Source organism: Zosterops lateralis (genome assembly GCF_965231275.1).
Source record: "Zosterops lateralis genome assembly, chromosome: 1".
NCBI classification, from domain to species: domain Eukaryota; kingdom Metazoa; phylum Chordata; class Aves; order Passeriformes; family Zosteropidae; genus Zosterops; species Zosterops lateralis.
The window spans coordinates 63,790,510-63,805,827 of NC_139762.1; the positions used below are offsets into that span (position 1 = coordinate 63,790,510).

At 42.4% G+C, this 15,318-nt stretch overlaps 1 protein-coding gene across 14 annotated transcripts in view; it reads right to left on the bottom strand.

Moving 5' to 3' along the window:
- ATXN1 (ataxin 1) overlaps positions 1–15,318 on the bottom strand; it is a 214,799-nt gene that overhangs the window by 93,483 nt on the left and 105,998 nt on the right. For 3 of the 14 annotated variants that reach the window (XM_083856486.1, XM_083856492.1, XM_083856488.1), the window contains one exon: positions 10,102–10,205. The exons of the other annotated variants lie outside the window; for them this stretch is intronic. The gene's annotated coding sequence lies outside the window, so the exon portion shown is untranslated. The remainder of the gene's footprint in view (positions 1–10,101; positions 10,206–15,318) is intronic. 14 annotated transcript variants of the gene reach the window in all.

A 15,318-nucleotide genomic window follows, 5' to 3' on the forward strand; every position in this document is an offset into this window, starting at 1 on the left:
TGGACCCCGAGGTGCAACATGAAGCCTGCTGGCACTTGAGAGTAACCCCACCACTACAGGAAGCCCCCATTTCCCACGAGATTAGAGCAAAGCAGAGAAATCACACACGCTGTCTGTTCCTCTCTTACACAGCTCTAACACAGACACACGCTGTCGTCTGGCACTGACTCGTTTCAAACTCAGGAGCAGCCCCCAACACACAGTCCTGCACACAGCCCCTGCTCATCCCCTGGCTCATGCTGGTGCCATGAGGTACCAACCTTCTCCAAGTGATTTTCATCCATGTTTTTAATCCAGCACAAACCCCTCAACAGCAGTAGCATGAAACATGGAGGAACCAGCAGCCCCGGCATGCTACCAACCCAGTGAAAAATCTGCCACTTAACTAATCAGGTATGGTCCGTTTCTGAAGGAAATTATTTAAGGACCATTCAGGGCGTGTTTGGAGGCACTTCCACTCACTCTCCTACAAGACAAATTTTCATGTCATTAACCTTTATTTGACTTTTAAACAGTAAAATGTAAGTCTATTAAACCGCAGAGTTCCAATTTGATATTTTGATCATCTCCATCTGCTTATTGGGAAATGTACAGTGGTAAGAGAGGAAAAAAAATAGGTATGACTGGAATAAGTTGGTGCCGTTTTCCTTTTTTGTCCATTGCTTGCTGCTGGTCACTTGCCTCACTCACTGGCAGCAAGTGCTCAGCTGGGCACAACACCAATATTTAACCCTCAATAAAATTAAATAATAATAATGCTTTGCACTCATTTAGGTATTACATACCACAAACACTGTGGGGAAAAAAATTAACTGCACACTCTGTAACATCCCTGCAAGGTAAATTGAGTATTGTTATTCATACCTTATGCAAACGAGAATTTCACTGGAGATGGGATAATTGACCTGCCCAAAGCTATGCAACACAGGTGTTCCTGTTTCCTGGTTCTCCTTCCATGCCAACAGACCGGTTTCAGTCTTTTCTGAAATTCAGAGTGAGTTCTGCCTTCATTTCTGCCTCTTTCTGCTGCTGAGGGAAAGCAGGGAGCAGGTTTCTGTACCCAGTGGTATGAGTGCTACATGGGTGGTGTAAGAGGGTACATGGGTGCTGTGAGAGTGGTTGCTAGCTGCATTTCCTGTGGTGGGACCAGAATCAACAGGACTGCAGCACTGCTGTTTCTAGCAGGGGTAAGTGAGGAATACCTGCAGAAAATTATTTGATCTATACTTGGTCTATAATAATTTACTATTAATTTGGTAAAAGGAACATCAGAAGCCTTTTTCACGAAAGACCACCAAGTTTCAGCTTCTCTGGATATCTTCTAGTACTGCAAGGAGGACAGCAGAGGACTCAGCAGTGTGCCACACACTGCTTTTCTTACTCCCTCTCTTTTCCCCTCAACACCAAAAAAGGGTAAGACTAAACAAAGGCTTCACCCCATGCAAACAATGGCAGGGCAGGAGCAGTGCCCACTGCGCCTGCTCCTGTGGGCTGCAGCCACCCCTGCTCACTGTCACAGGGCAGAAAACTCCACACCAGGCTTGCCCTCAGCCAGCATTGGCATACTGGATGGACCTGGACTGTTTAACCATCTCTTTGAGGTGAAAACCCTCATATGCCACAGGCTGGACAACAGATTAATGCAGACAGAGATCCTGTTACAACACCAGCTGTTCTTTCTGCACCACAACCAGCACCCACAGTGTAGGTGAGACCCAACCACGCTTACTGCATTAGAAATTAAAGGGGTTTTACCTGTAAAAGATCTGTACACTTACGTGCAGTGACACAATTAAAGCAGAAACATTAACACTAGCCCTGTGGGTACAATTATCCTAGTTCAAAAGAGGGCTTTTACTGGCAAAGCTCATCCCTATTCACAGACCAAGTAAGCCCTACCTTTGATCAAAGTAGTTAAGGCTGGAATAGCACTTGAACACACTGATCAGCTCCTGAGCTAGGACAAGGCTTAACTAGAGGGGTTTATCTCTCACAACCTCTCACTTTTAACCACGTTTGGTTGGGTCAGGGCCAACTTGATGTAACCAGATCCTCAGCCCGAGCTGCAGGTTTTGATTGCCCTGAAACTGTAGCTCAAGCCAAAGCCTCTTTAGCTATCACACCTAAGAGCACTGCCACCCCTGCAGATCAGCAGATGAGCTCCACAGTTTAAGTGGATTAGCTGTGCTAAACAACTCTGCTACATCCAGTGCCCCTGTTCAGTACTCGAGCTTCAGCCAGCAGTGATCTTTTACACAGCTGCTCCAGGAGGTTGGACTCTGTGGGCTCAATCTCAAGGAGCTCAGTGAGCCAATAGTGTTCTTGGAAGATCTACCCCTCCCACACCCTCTCTGGCACCAGAGTTTGGGGTTGGCTTCCCACTACATTGTGTGACTAGGATGAAAAACATAAACCTAACACACCACACACCACCTTGCCAGGACTTCTTATGCAAAATCCTCAGCAGTGGCACACAGCAGAGCACTGCATAAACCACCAGAGTAAGAGGATGCCCTCCTTATACCACCTGTCTTAGTCTGGGAGGAGCAGCCTCTGCTGTGTCTTAGCAGCTACAAACCTCTGTTCCTGTAAATCTCACAATTTCCCAGGTACAGCATATCCTTTTCTCAGCCACTCCTCCCAAAGGCAGCAGGCAGAAGTGCCGCTAACATAGTGTAATCAGTGTGAAGTTGTAACAGTGTGGGGGAATGTGGCAATTCATGGAAAATGTCTTCGACCAAAAGGCAATTAGCAGTGAGTCTAAATGCAGCAGCAGAAGGGAGTGGTTTCCTAACAAAACAAGCCTTGGTTAAAAAAAAAGAAGAAAAGACCAAATCACCCTAAAACTTGCTTTCCTCCAAAAAGCAGCATTCTCAGGACATTGAAAGCATGTGGAAAAAAATACCTCTGTGAAGTTTTCTGTAAAGATTATTCTTTACAGACACATTTGGCAGCCCTTTCTGCTCTGTCTCCTAATGCTATTGAGTATAACTATGTTAAGTCAATAAACAAAGCCACTCAAAGGGTATTTTTTGAGGTTTTCTAGGCCAAGAGAGGAAGCAGTGCAATAGGAAAGTTTTCAGAAGTGGGAGTTGTGCCTGCCTTGCTTCTAATTGAAGTGAAACTGTCAACCTCTGCGTTGTGTTTCAAGACTTTACACTTCAAAATCATTCCCTCTGTGCTTTGAATTGCTATACTTTTAAGCCAACTACTTCTAAAAGTGCTGTTTAAGAAATGACATCTTCAACCACATTTAATGTTGAGAATAAATCTAAATTTGCAAAGTCTCATTGGGTCCCTGAAAAAGGGTAGACTTTTTTATTGTACTTGACAGCCAATCTCTTGGAAAGTATCTGTGCAGAAATTTAGTTTAAATTACTTAATATCAAGATATTTAAGAGAAAATGGGGGGTTGCTATATGTTAAAAATAATTATGCTCTTTTTACCTTAGATTAAAAAATCACCAACATTCAAGCAGCAAACAGCATCAAAAACATCATTAAAAAACATCATTAGTAACCTTACAACCCTACGTCTGTGCAGGCATGTATTAATTGTATTTCAGAATGATCTCCAAACACACGTGGCTAAAACAACTGAGCAAAGCTGACTTGCTTTCTCTCTTGTAAACCACCAAAAGTGGAAGCAGGTTCAGGAACGATGGTGAGAACTACAGGCACTAACTGCCTATGGAAGGATGCTCTCTGCCTCTGATCACTGAACTCTGGGAATCACCCCATCAATGCTAGAATGGTAAAATCACAGATAAGATAAATTTCTCTTCAGTGTCCAAAGCCAGTCCTGTAAGGAAACAGATACCTGCCAAACTGCAGGGAGTTGAGGGAGCTTGCGCTTTCCAAGTGCTCCTGCACACATTTGAATGGCAGGGTAAGTAGGAGGCCATGCTCCTTTCATGCTGTCATGAAATACAGAATATTTATGTTGCTTCAGCTTTAATGATTTTAAAATATGGAAGATCATTTCACTGGAGTAAAAGCAGAATCAGCAATGCTCAGGTATATTTACACTTTGTTGTTCAGTGTGGTAAAACTAATTCAGGGTAAGGTTTACTGCTAAATTCTTAGAGAATAGGCGAGTAAGCAGCTCAGAATGTGCAGGCTCAAAGTCACCTCAGTCAGGAGCAGCTATTTTCTACCTATTGTGATAGTGCCCAGCATAAGAAGGCCCTAAGAATGATTCAAGTTCTCAAGTAATATTTTCACCAAGCAGAAAATTATACTGTACCTTGTGGGGCTGAACAACTTTGAAGTATTATCTCGAGGTCTGCCAAAGCTGTTCCAGATGCCAGGTTTCAATTTAAGCCCATCTATTTTTCATATCCTTCTCCCAGACTGCCGTCTCCCGGGTTTAAAGGAGGACAGCACACTACTTACTTAACCCTGAGAAAAAAAGCTCCTACCACTGCTTGGGAATGACTGCCCTCCACAGCATGTGGAAATCACACTAATCACCTTGCAAGGAAGTCCCACCCCATTCTTTACTCCCCGCATGATGGATGCTTGGCTGGGCCGAGCTGAGGTGCTACAAACAAGCTCCTGCATCAGCACTGGTTATTTCTGCACTTGGGAAGGAGGGGTATGTGGCCTTCCCTCTGCACTCTGATCATCATCATTTCTCCATGCACGGATATGGTTCCTCCTCACCTCTTCCCAAACTAACAAAAAACCCAAATCCTTAACCAGACAAATGCGATGATGGCAAAGAGCCTTCTGCTCCAAACTCCAGCACCAGCTCAGGCAATAAGTGAGGAAACACAGCCATGTCACAAGGGAAACAGCCGAGCTATTGCAAACAACTGCAACCCTTTTGACTCAACCAGAAAGTGCCCAACCCAATACTAGTTTCCAAGTGGAAAGGCTGCCCTCCACTTACCATGCAGACTCCAGCAGAGCTGGATCACCGTCTTACCCTTGTCTGCCACAGCAGTCCAGCAAACATTGTCATCTAATTATTCCCACAGTACACGAATCCCTTCCTGGCTTGGCACAAGGTGAGCAAAGCTTTTGCTAATCTTGCATTTATAGTAATTTCCCCCTCCCTGTCATATCGTGTGAATCATCACTGTTTCTCAGCATCAAAGAGTTAATGGAAGAAAGAACCACCCTACCATGTGCTCCACTCAAGAGTAAGTGGACTGGTCAGCTACCAAAGCAGACTGTTAAAGACTGCACTGAGCTCCTGATTTTTTTTTTCTCTCAAGTGCAATAATGTAAGGATTGAATGTGGACATAAATGTAAACCTCGACCACATCTGCTGATAAAGCAAAGTCTTTGTACTTGCGCAACTGCCATTAACTGTACACAAAATACTTAAATTTCATGAATTCTTCTACATTCAAAAGCTGACCTGCAGCCTGCCTGAGGCAGCCAATGTGAACTGCAGGCTCAGCAGAATTGCACATTAAAGACAGAAGGGAAACAGATTATAATACAAAATCAGACTGCTAGTAAAGTGAATCATTTGTGCAACTGTTAAACACTTAAATTATTATGGGCACGCTTTACCACACCAGATTAAAACACAGCTCTGGTGGTTCTCTTCTGAAAGGCAATGTAACAGGTATCAGGTTTGTGTTATTTGCCCCTTTCATCACAGGCACAAACAAAACCAGTGCCTTCAGAACTCTTTCATATTCCACTATTAAACTTTTCTTTAGAATTAATTGAGGGTACTCTGCTATTTGAAGATTTCTACCTTCCCATAATTGCATTAATAGCCTGGAGCAGAGTGTACATGCATACGCAAAACATTTCTTCTCAAATATCTCTCAGGGAACTTCACCTGTGCACCTTTGCCATAAGCGTTCATGCTTCTTCTCATGAGAGAGCTTCGATACAGTATTCTAATTCTAACTCATTTTTTGACATGATACTTCCACCTTGCATTCATACCTGTCAGACATGGATTGTGGAGTTCCCCTGGTTAACTATCACCAAGCCATTTGAAGGTTTCTCCATTGCCAGTCAGGTATAAGCAACTATGATCTACCTAACAGGACGCCATCTCTAGACAGTTTCATTTTGAATGACATAAATTCCCTTAGGCCAGCTTATTTCCATGTTGGTTCATGCTCTGCTCTGCTATGACCTCTAAGGAGAACAACTCATCTGTCCCAAAGCCATTTGTCTCCTGTTTTAGATTCTTTCCTATTTCAAGTCTACTATAACTGACCTATAGGCATGAAATCCACTCTGGAATGTGACTGGTGACTCTTTCTACAGTTTGTATTAACATGATTATTCACATGATCATTATTAACAAGAGGAAAATAGTTTAATTTGCTAGCAAATTCAATCATCTATGATCAACAGAATCATGTCTACAAATAGATGTTTACTCTTCCATGCTGGGCTTGGAGACACAAAACATGTAGTTCTTAGCTGTCCTCATGGCATCTATACCTAATACTGCAATCTCAAATTATGCAAAAGTCTGTGGTAACCCAGTCTGTTTTCAGTTTTCCAGTATCTTTCCAGTTCTTTAATAGTAAATTTAAAAAAAAAAAAAAAAAAAAAAAAAAAGTGAGGGGGAGCTTATGATAAAAATTCATACCCAGATTTCAAAACCTAACAGTGTTAGAAGGTGCACAGTAGATCATGTTCAGAGTACTTCATGCAAAAATATTAATCAAGAATTTTTGGTGCTTCCACTCAGTGTTGCTTAAATTTGTGATTCATGTGGGAAGCCATTGCTAACAACAACGATAGCAACAACAACAGTCTCTGCCACAAAAATGTAGAAACTACAGTTGGATCTTTGGCTTGAGAAGTACAGTGACTTTGCACAGGAATTGCACACACCCCATCTACTGGCTTTTCAGAAGACTGAGAATTTTAACAGCAAGGCAAGTTTACCTTGCATTGGAATTATTTACCAAGCAATGTCTGTGAGGTGAGTTCTTGATGAAGGTACAAGAGACCATTGCCTATCCCAGGAGAGCCACAAAGCAATCCAGAACGGACAAAACTGTTCAGAGCCTACAATGGTAGAAATACAGGTCACAGGCTAAAAAAAGTAACCCTAATCACCAAAAGCATCTTGTACATTGTGACAGAAACCTAATAAAGAATCAGAGAAAATGTTCCAGCTGACAAAGGGGCTGGTTATGCTGAGTGCCTGCTGTGAGGCCTGCCTTGCTGCCCTTAAGAGCACAGGCAGGGGTAACATCCAGCAGAACAGATAAAGGCAGCAAACCTGCATCCACAGCAGACACTTTGGTCAGTGCTGCTGTTGTGCCACCTCTGCAGCACCCAGGAAGCACAGCCACTGGAGTTTTTAATTCAAGAAAGTTGCATGCCACATCAATAGAAGAATTCACAACAAACTTCAATCACTGAATCAGAAATGGATCTCAAGTTACCCTCTGTCCATCGGGATCTTTGATCATGGCAAATCAAAGAATCTGCTCAGCTCTGCTGAAAGCTACTCAAAGCCAGTGCAATCTCCCACTCCTCTAGTAGTCTGCAATGCCTTCGTGGCAGATGGTGAAAGTACTGAGAGTAAACCCAGCGCTAACAGCAGCTGGGAACACTGATAGTTTTACCATTGGAGTGTCAAATTGTGACACTTCTTTTCCCAATGAATTAGTGAAGTTAATATATTCACACTGCCACACCGATGTTGCCAGCCAGAGTCTGCCTGGTCATTTCTAACTCCATAGTTGCAGGCCAGGGCTCACAGAGGTGGCCAACAGCCACCACAATGTCAATCTATGGTCTTAGGAGAATAAATACATTTAAATCTGTCAATACATTCTTTACATGAAACTTCCATCAACAGGCAGGCAATTACTGACAGCTGAGTGAAATATATGATGGTCCATGATACAGATCAGGGGGATTTTCAATGCCTCTTCACTTTTCAAGTGAGTTTCTTTAGGAAGCATTTAGTACTAATATACCAGTGCCTTGTCACGCAGATGCATAATGGACATGATTGCTAGTAAAAGCCAAAATCACAGAAATTTTATTTGCATATAGGGTCAGTGATGTCTTGAAAACAGACTTTTCAGTCATCTATGAAGTTTGGAGGCACTCAGTTCCATTTACAGAAAGAAAATGCTACTGTCCTCCTCACAGACCAAAGCCTGCTCTTGCATCCAGTGTGACTTCAGCAGAGCAATATAATGCATTAAACATCCAGTTTTGAAACAACAGATCAAGTTTTGTTTTAAAATGCTGTCTTTACTCAGAGCATTTTGGACCATTTGATAAGAGGCTACTGTTGCTGCTCACCTCTTCTTTCCATTTTCTGTGAGAAAACTGTGAAGGTACAATACTGTTTTAAGATGTACACCAGCCAAGGAGAGTACAGTGATGCGAAACCGGTATTTGTGTTTTGTCAGTACCAGCAAAGGTGTGTCTGCACAAAGCTGTGATAACTGTCAGCAGCTCTAAGCAATTTAGATCTTTGCTTGTTGTGTGCCAGGCAATCTTAAAGAGCTGCAGAACTCTCTCTTCTAAGCATTAAGATCCCAGTAACTTCAACTATATAAACGCCCCAAATTAAAACAGCATATTCATCAATTTCTAGGAATACATCACAGTTTGGATGACACATTATTCCAGTGCTCAGTTTCTTCTGGACCTGAAGGCATCCTAGAGGTCTTAAAATCCAGCCTTTCTTCAGCTCCAACTGGAGCCAGACCAAGCATTCAGCGCTGGCACCAGACCCACTGCAGTGCCAGACCACTTCAAAAACTAAGCCAAGAGCTGGGGAGGTGTTTTTAGGAACCCTTGCAGAAGGCACCTCTGCCAACAAGGTTCAACAAGGTTTCTGCTGGTGACTTGAGAAGACATATTGAATGTCACTTGGCATGTTTATCTTCTTTAAACACTGAGCTTCCTTTCTAACATCTAATAGGGCAGATTACTGGTTTAATACTAATGGAAACTGATCAAAAGACCTTAGATTATTTGGCTGGCTTACCTTAAAACCTTTTCCTGCTTCAGTTTCCATGCAAAATATATCAAAACAGTATTCCTATGAATGGAAAGCCTATCAACTAATCATTTAAGGAGATGAGGGAAACTACGGGTTGTGGTTAAAAATGCCAAAAACCTCTCAAACCGACTGAAGGACACGCTCCACAAATTTTCACAAGGACTACTTTGAAAAACAAAACCTAGAGAAGCATACTATATAAGGCCATTTGAAAATTCTATTCCTTATCTACAAAAAGCAGTTTCTTCTCAGTTGCCATCATGGTTCATTTGTTTAAGAACAAAAGTAGCTGGCAAACTAGCATAAAAGAAAGGAACAAGTAAATGCTGGCATTTTAAGTGCTGTCTATAAGCAAAGATAGACAGCGTGGTCAAGTGACAACTGACCAGCTCTCCTTCTGTACCTATGTGAAGGGACCCTGGCTGGGAACAACCTGGATCAAGACCATCAATCCATTTAAATGCAGAAATGCTTTCATGATTTCAAGGCAGAACAAATATTTCTTTTTGTCTGCACACTTTTTACAAGGCATGAACAGTAACTTCAGAACAGAACATAGATGCCTGTTAACAAAGCCAACAACAATTACTGCTATGTCTAAGAATCAACAAAAAAACCACCAGTGTATTCCAAAGGCATTTGCTCACAAAGCAAACTCACTCCACACAAGCCCAAGCACAGAAACGTGATAGTATCTCATGATTTATGTTCTCTCAGCAGGTTGTACCGGGTCCTCCAGATTCCATGCTTGTCTTTGAAAGCAATTAAGTTTCTAGCACTTCTGGGAGCACAAAACCTCTCACTATGAAAACCTGCATGCTGCACTTGTGCTGAGTCTGCAGCTTGGCAGACTGAAACAAAAGCACCACAAGAGGTGTGAACTTCCTCCATTTAATTCATCTGCGAGCATTAATATTTGAAGGGCCATCTCTAAACTTTGAAGCTATTTCCAAATCATGTCTTTGTCCAGTGTCCAAAGAGCCAGCTGCTGCTGTGATTTGGAGAATATTTGCAAAGCCCCTCTCAGCCTGGAAAGAAAAATCCCTTTTCTCATCAGCCTGCACACAGGAAACTCTACAAGCTCAGCTAATGGGAACTATTCTAATTGCTCACAAGACAGAGTACCCTTACTTACATAAGAGCATGTCCAGACACCTCGATGAAACCTGGGTCCTGCTGTGCAATGCACTGTACAAACACCTGCTCCATGGAATTTACAACTTGCAGAGTAAACTGTACCTAAAGGAAGACAAGGGCAAGAAGCACATGTAGAGAAGTAATCAACAGGCATTTCACAGAACTAGTGTGTGAATTCTGCTTGTGAATTATTATAGTACAGGAATGCTGCCTGATGAAAAAATAGATCTGTGATATGTCCCTGGCTGAATAAAACAAACAGAATAGCAGCAAAGTCAAATTATTAAACATCCTCGCCCCAGCAACAAAAGCCCCAATGATGTTCAAAAAACAGACTGCCTGGACAAGGCACACCATCTTTTACCTCCTCAAGACAGAAAAAAAAGCCAAAGCCATTTCCCATTGCTGTTCTAATTCTATCCACACTGCAGAAGAGTGACCTTGCGAAGCCAAAGCTGGAGCACTGAGCCGGTGTGACAAACACGGCACGGAAGGGCGTGTGCCAACGGGCAGCCCAAGCACACCAGGGAGGGCAACTCCTTCCAGGCAGGGCGGTGACAGTGACCCACCTCTTGTTTACAGCAAGGCACCCTGGCCTGAGACCTCAGCCAAGGGCAGTTACTCAGGGATTGCTCTTACACGTGGAGTTCACATGTCATTTATTCTGTGGCAAACAAACTTGCCACAGAATAAGCCTCGCATCAACTTATTTCTGCACCTTAGACTCTGCATGTTTGGTTTTCAGGGTTGATCCTCATAACTCCATATGAAATCAGCTGGAGTGATGCACACTAGTATTCTGTAATTTTATTTTTTACTTATCAATGTACCCGTTTCCTCTGTTATACAGTGAGACACCCAATTCTGTGCAAGTAAATTAATTTCAGATAGTGTCATTTTCAAAATTGTTAAAGACTAGTTATGAGAGTTAACCTGGCTCTGTTTCCTTCTGACAACATCTGTGGTTTCATAACTTTAGGTTTTTGTACCTCTTGCTCACCTGTCACAAAGCAAGGACTTACAAATTCAGAGAAATTATTTATCAGGGACATCTGCAAAAAATGACCAACGGTGATTTTCTACCAGATTTAGAAGAACATTTCCTGCCCTTATCTCCTTCACTTAAAGTTGCAATCATCTTTAAGAACCAGAGGTAAGTACTTTTGGAGACAGAAATGTGCTTAAAGACACATAATGGCAGGCGTGCAAGATGCTTCAATGTCCTTTAAGCCCTCGTTAAAGTGCTTAATATGTTAGGACAAAAAGTATAAGCAACTGTCAGCTTGGTCACAAATAGTTCATTATGCATACAAACACATATAGACGTATCAGAAATGTTAAACCAGGAGCTAAAAGGCAGGGAAATACCAGAAATGTGGCCAATTGTGTGACATTTAATCTTTATTCTTAATTTTGTGATCACACAGGGCTTTTTTTCCACAGGAAATGGTGCCATTCATGGCATAGTAAAGCAATTACTATAGCTTTCGGTATTACTGAATAAGCGATCCTCAGTTTGCTTCATTCTCAGTATTAAAAATGGCCCTAAACGCTGTGCTTTAAAGACAGAAAAACTATTTCCTTCTAGGTTATTTTCTGGCTGTCACCATATTACCTAACTGCCTGCTTTACTAAAATTAGCACATGTTCACAACACCCCGGTGAGGAGGGTTTTTTCCCCCATCACATAGACAGAACTGAGACTCAGAGAGACTGAGAGTGTGGACAAAGGTCCTTTCCAAACCCAGCTATGCTGCTTGATGAGATTTTCCTCCCACACATGTGCTCGGCACCAGCTGCCCCTCTTCCTGTGCTGACTGTCTCCCTTCAGAAGTGCTAGCAGTCTGGTGTAAAAGCATTTTGTAATCCGCTATGGTGAAAATAAACTGGAGCAGCTACAAACTACTCTTTAGGCTCTTTTATGCTAACCCAATTTTGCCTCCAACCAGCTGGGAAGCACTCACCAGAGGGTCCTTTCCAAGGGCAGGTGCAGTGAGCACATGGGAAGCTTGTGCTGACAGAGGCAGACCCAGAACAGGGCACCTACACTGGTCAAAATCATTACCAGGGCTGAAACTTGTAAATGAAAACAGACCACTTCTACTGGAGGATCAGAGGTAACTGCAAGCTATCAAGGATCTCACGTGAACCAAAGCTGTAGCATTAAGATACCCAGTTTGCCATCACAGATTCATGCTGACAGCACAGGGACAGCAAGATTAAGGTGTGGGAGCAGGTGGAAAGAGATGCATTCACACAAGGTTCTACTGCCAGCAACACACTTGTAGCATCCTCTTGATGGAGATTGCTTCTCCACCACTGAGCTGCTTGAAAAACTGTATGAATACTCCTCATCCACTTGAAGAGTGAAGTTAGACTCTTTGAACAGACTTAGCAGCGGTTTAAGCTACACTGTGCATTTTCACACCAGGGTTTTTGCACTGATGCACAGGGACAGGACTGCATGAGTCAGTCTGCTGTCTCAGTAGGGCTGTGAGGCTGCATCAAGCACTTGGGCTGCAGCAAACAACCAAAGGTGAAATGACCCTGTATCTTCACACCAGACAGGACAAACAGCATCCAAATGCAGCCTCAGGAATCACAAAGTCCATACCAATATACAGAACAGAGGTTTCCCCTTTCTGTGGCTTAAGTTCTGCTGCTTCCCTCCTCAGACTCTGCACCATCTTCCACTTGGTTCCTCATCTTAATCCAAATCACATCACACAATCCACTCCTGACAGTCACACCAGCTCCAAAACGCTGTCCCCACACTTGGTGCTTTTGGCCTTAACTGCCCCTCCCTCTCCTGCTTCAGACAGTGCCATGTTCCTCACTACTACTCCTGAGCACACTCCTCCACAGCTTGTGTTCCCTCTACGTTCTTTCCTTCTGCTGCACCCTGTCTGGGCAAACAACAGCTTTGCTGAAAAGATGGGAGGACAATCTCCTTTCTTTTGCCTCCTATATGCCTAGGACCACAGCACTCCTCAGGAGACCAATGTAGAAATGTCAAAGCAAGATTTTTAGCTTTAAAATACAGCATACTCAATGCTACCTAACGAGCTCCTGCTGTGTGGGTACAAAATGAAAGATATCAGAATTTATACCCTGACTGATTATGGACAAGGTTTGCTTCTCCAAATGAGAAGGCAAATCCTTAATATTGGGGCAACTCTACAGCCAAATTTCAAATATTCACCCACGAATGTGAAGGTGCTACACAGGTACTCAAATGAAACAGCTGACCTATTTTTTAAAAGGGTACAAAAATGCAGAGTTTTATATCTTGTTCTCAAGACAACCTGAATCATTCATGCTGAAACTTTAAAAGAAAGAAAAATCAACACTAAACTGCCACTGCTTTTGGAAAAAAGTCACTTTAAAAGGTTATCCTGGAAAAATCCTGAATGTTGTGCAATGCTGATCATAAGCAGTTCAGCCTGCTTTTCTTACACTACTTGCTGTTTCCTACAGCTATTACTGAGAAAGTCCCTCAAACAAATCCATGATGTAGAATAAAAATGAAAGATTATAGGCTCCAGTGATGTCTGGACATACCTCAACAGGAGAACTACAGACTATAATAAAGATGCCTATTAGGGAGGCAATAGACAGCTAACACAGAAGAGAAGACTGTGCAGTGAATTTTTGATTCAGATATGCAAGAGACAGGAAATCTAAGTGTCACAGTAACAGCCTATTTACAAAAATTAGCAGGAAATGTTGATTGGTTTCTGTAGACACAAACATTGATATTGACACTTCAATCAAACAACTGCTCTTATAACTGAAAGCAAGGTCAATCTATGATTACTGTAGTTCAGCAGAAAAAGAAAGTCGGCAAGAAAATCTTCTTGATACATAACCTTTACCACCTTAGAGTCGGGTGACTTGGCTACAAGAAAGCAAATAAAATTTCTTCAAATCAAATGTTTAGTTCTTTCGTGTAGCTTTTCAGCAGTTGACTCTAATGTGAAAATTTGTGGGTTTTGCTCCAGCAGCCGGGTGGGCTGGATTCTGATCCACTATGCAAATGACTCAAGTGTTTTTCATTTTCTAGGGTGCCAGCTACACTCCTGAACCCTTTGCAAAGGGAACCATCACAGCTGCTGAGCCTCACAAGAAAAGAGCAACGGGGCATGAAACGTTTTTTCCTCAAAGATGACTACCACCCAGTTTTATGGCATGACAGCGAGGAGTTGTAAAGTCACCGTCTCCTCGAGTAACTCTTCCGAAACAGAGGCAAAAGGTCTAACTTTCTAATTTTATTGAAAGAGAGGCAGGCAGGAACATTCTACCATGGAACATTCCAGATCTGGGCTTTGCAGAGCATCTTCAACATTGATGCTAAACCTCTCAGATTTTAAGAAAGACGTACAAGCAGAGAAATAAAAAAACCCTGAAAATAGGTCCCACTTAGATGAGATCCCTCCTTTTGTTGGATGGGACCTTCCTATAAGGATAAACTTGACTTGCAGGCCTTGGTGCTTCCTACTTATTCTCCTCCCCAAAATGTGAGGCTAAGCACAGGTTTGCAGGGGTGATTTAAAAAACAGAAGTCTTAAAGAACAGCAGGCAGGCAGCCTCCAAATGCAGGGGTGGAGCAAAGCTACAGATGGGCTGATCTCTCAGGTGCTCCACTGGAAACCAGGGAGCTGGGAACAGGTCTTCAAAGGGACTTAAAACACTGCTGAGACTTTCTAAAAACCTCCTGAGATAAAAGTCAGGCATCTAACCCCATCACACTGTATGACACAAACTCTGTCCTGTTCAGGTGTCTTTTAATATCACAAACCCCACATATTTCTAGCAGCAAATATAGCAACACCTGACTTTCACTGCCCATAATAAACTACATCTACACTGGGAGAGTATGAAGCATTACTGCCATATCTTCGTAACCATCATAAGAGCTGTAGTACAAAGAAGGCCTGTGTGGTTTTTTTATCCCATACAGACAGAGCTCCAAGTTTCTGACTTGTATATTAAGTTGGACTTCCAGGCTCTCACTTATCTGAATTTTTAAAAAATAACAAGTTCTGCAAACATCATCTTGTCTTCTGCATTCATCTATTACACAGGTCTATTATGTGGACCAAGTCAAACTTTTTTTTCCTCTGAACAGATAAATATATATGGGGAAAAACCAAAATGTATGTATCAGTATGAGGCTTTCATGGCAATCCTAAAGAGTCAGGCAAGACCAAAGGCG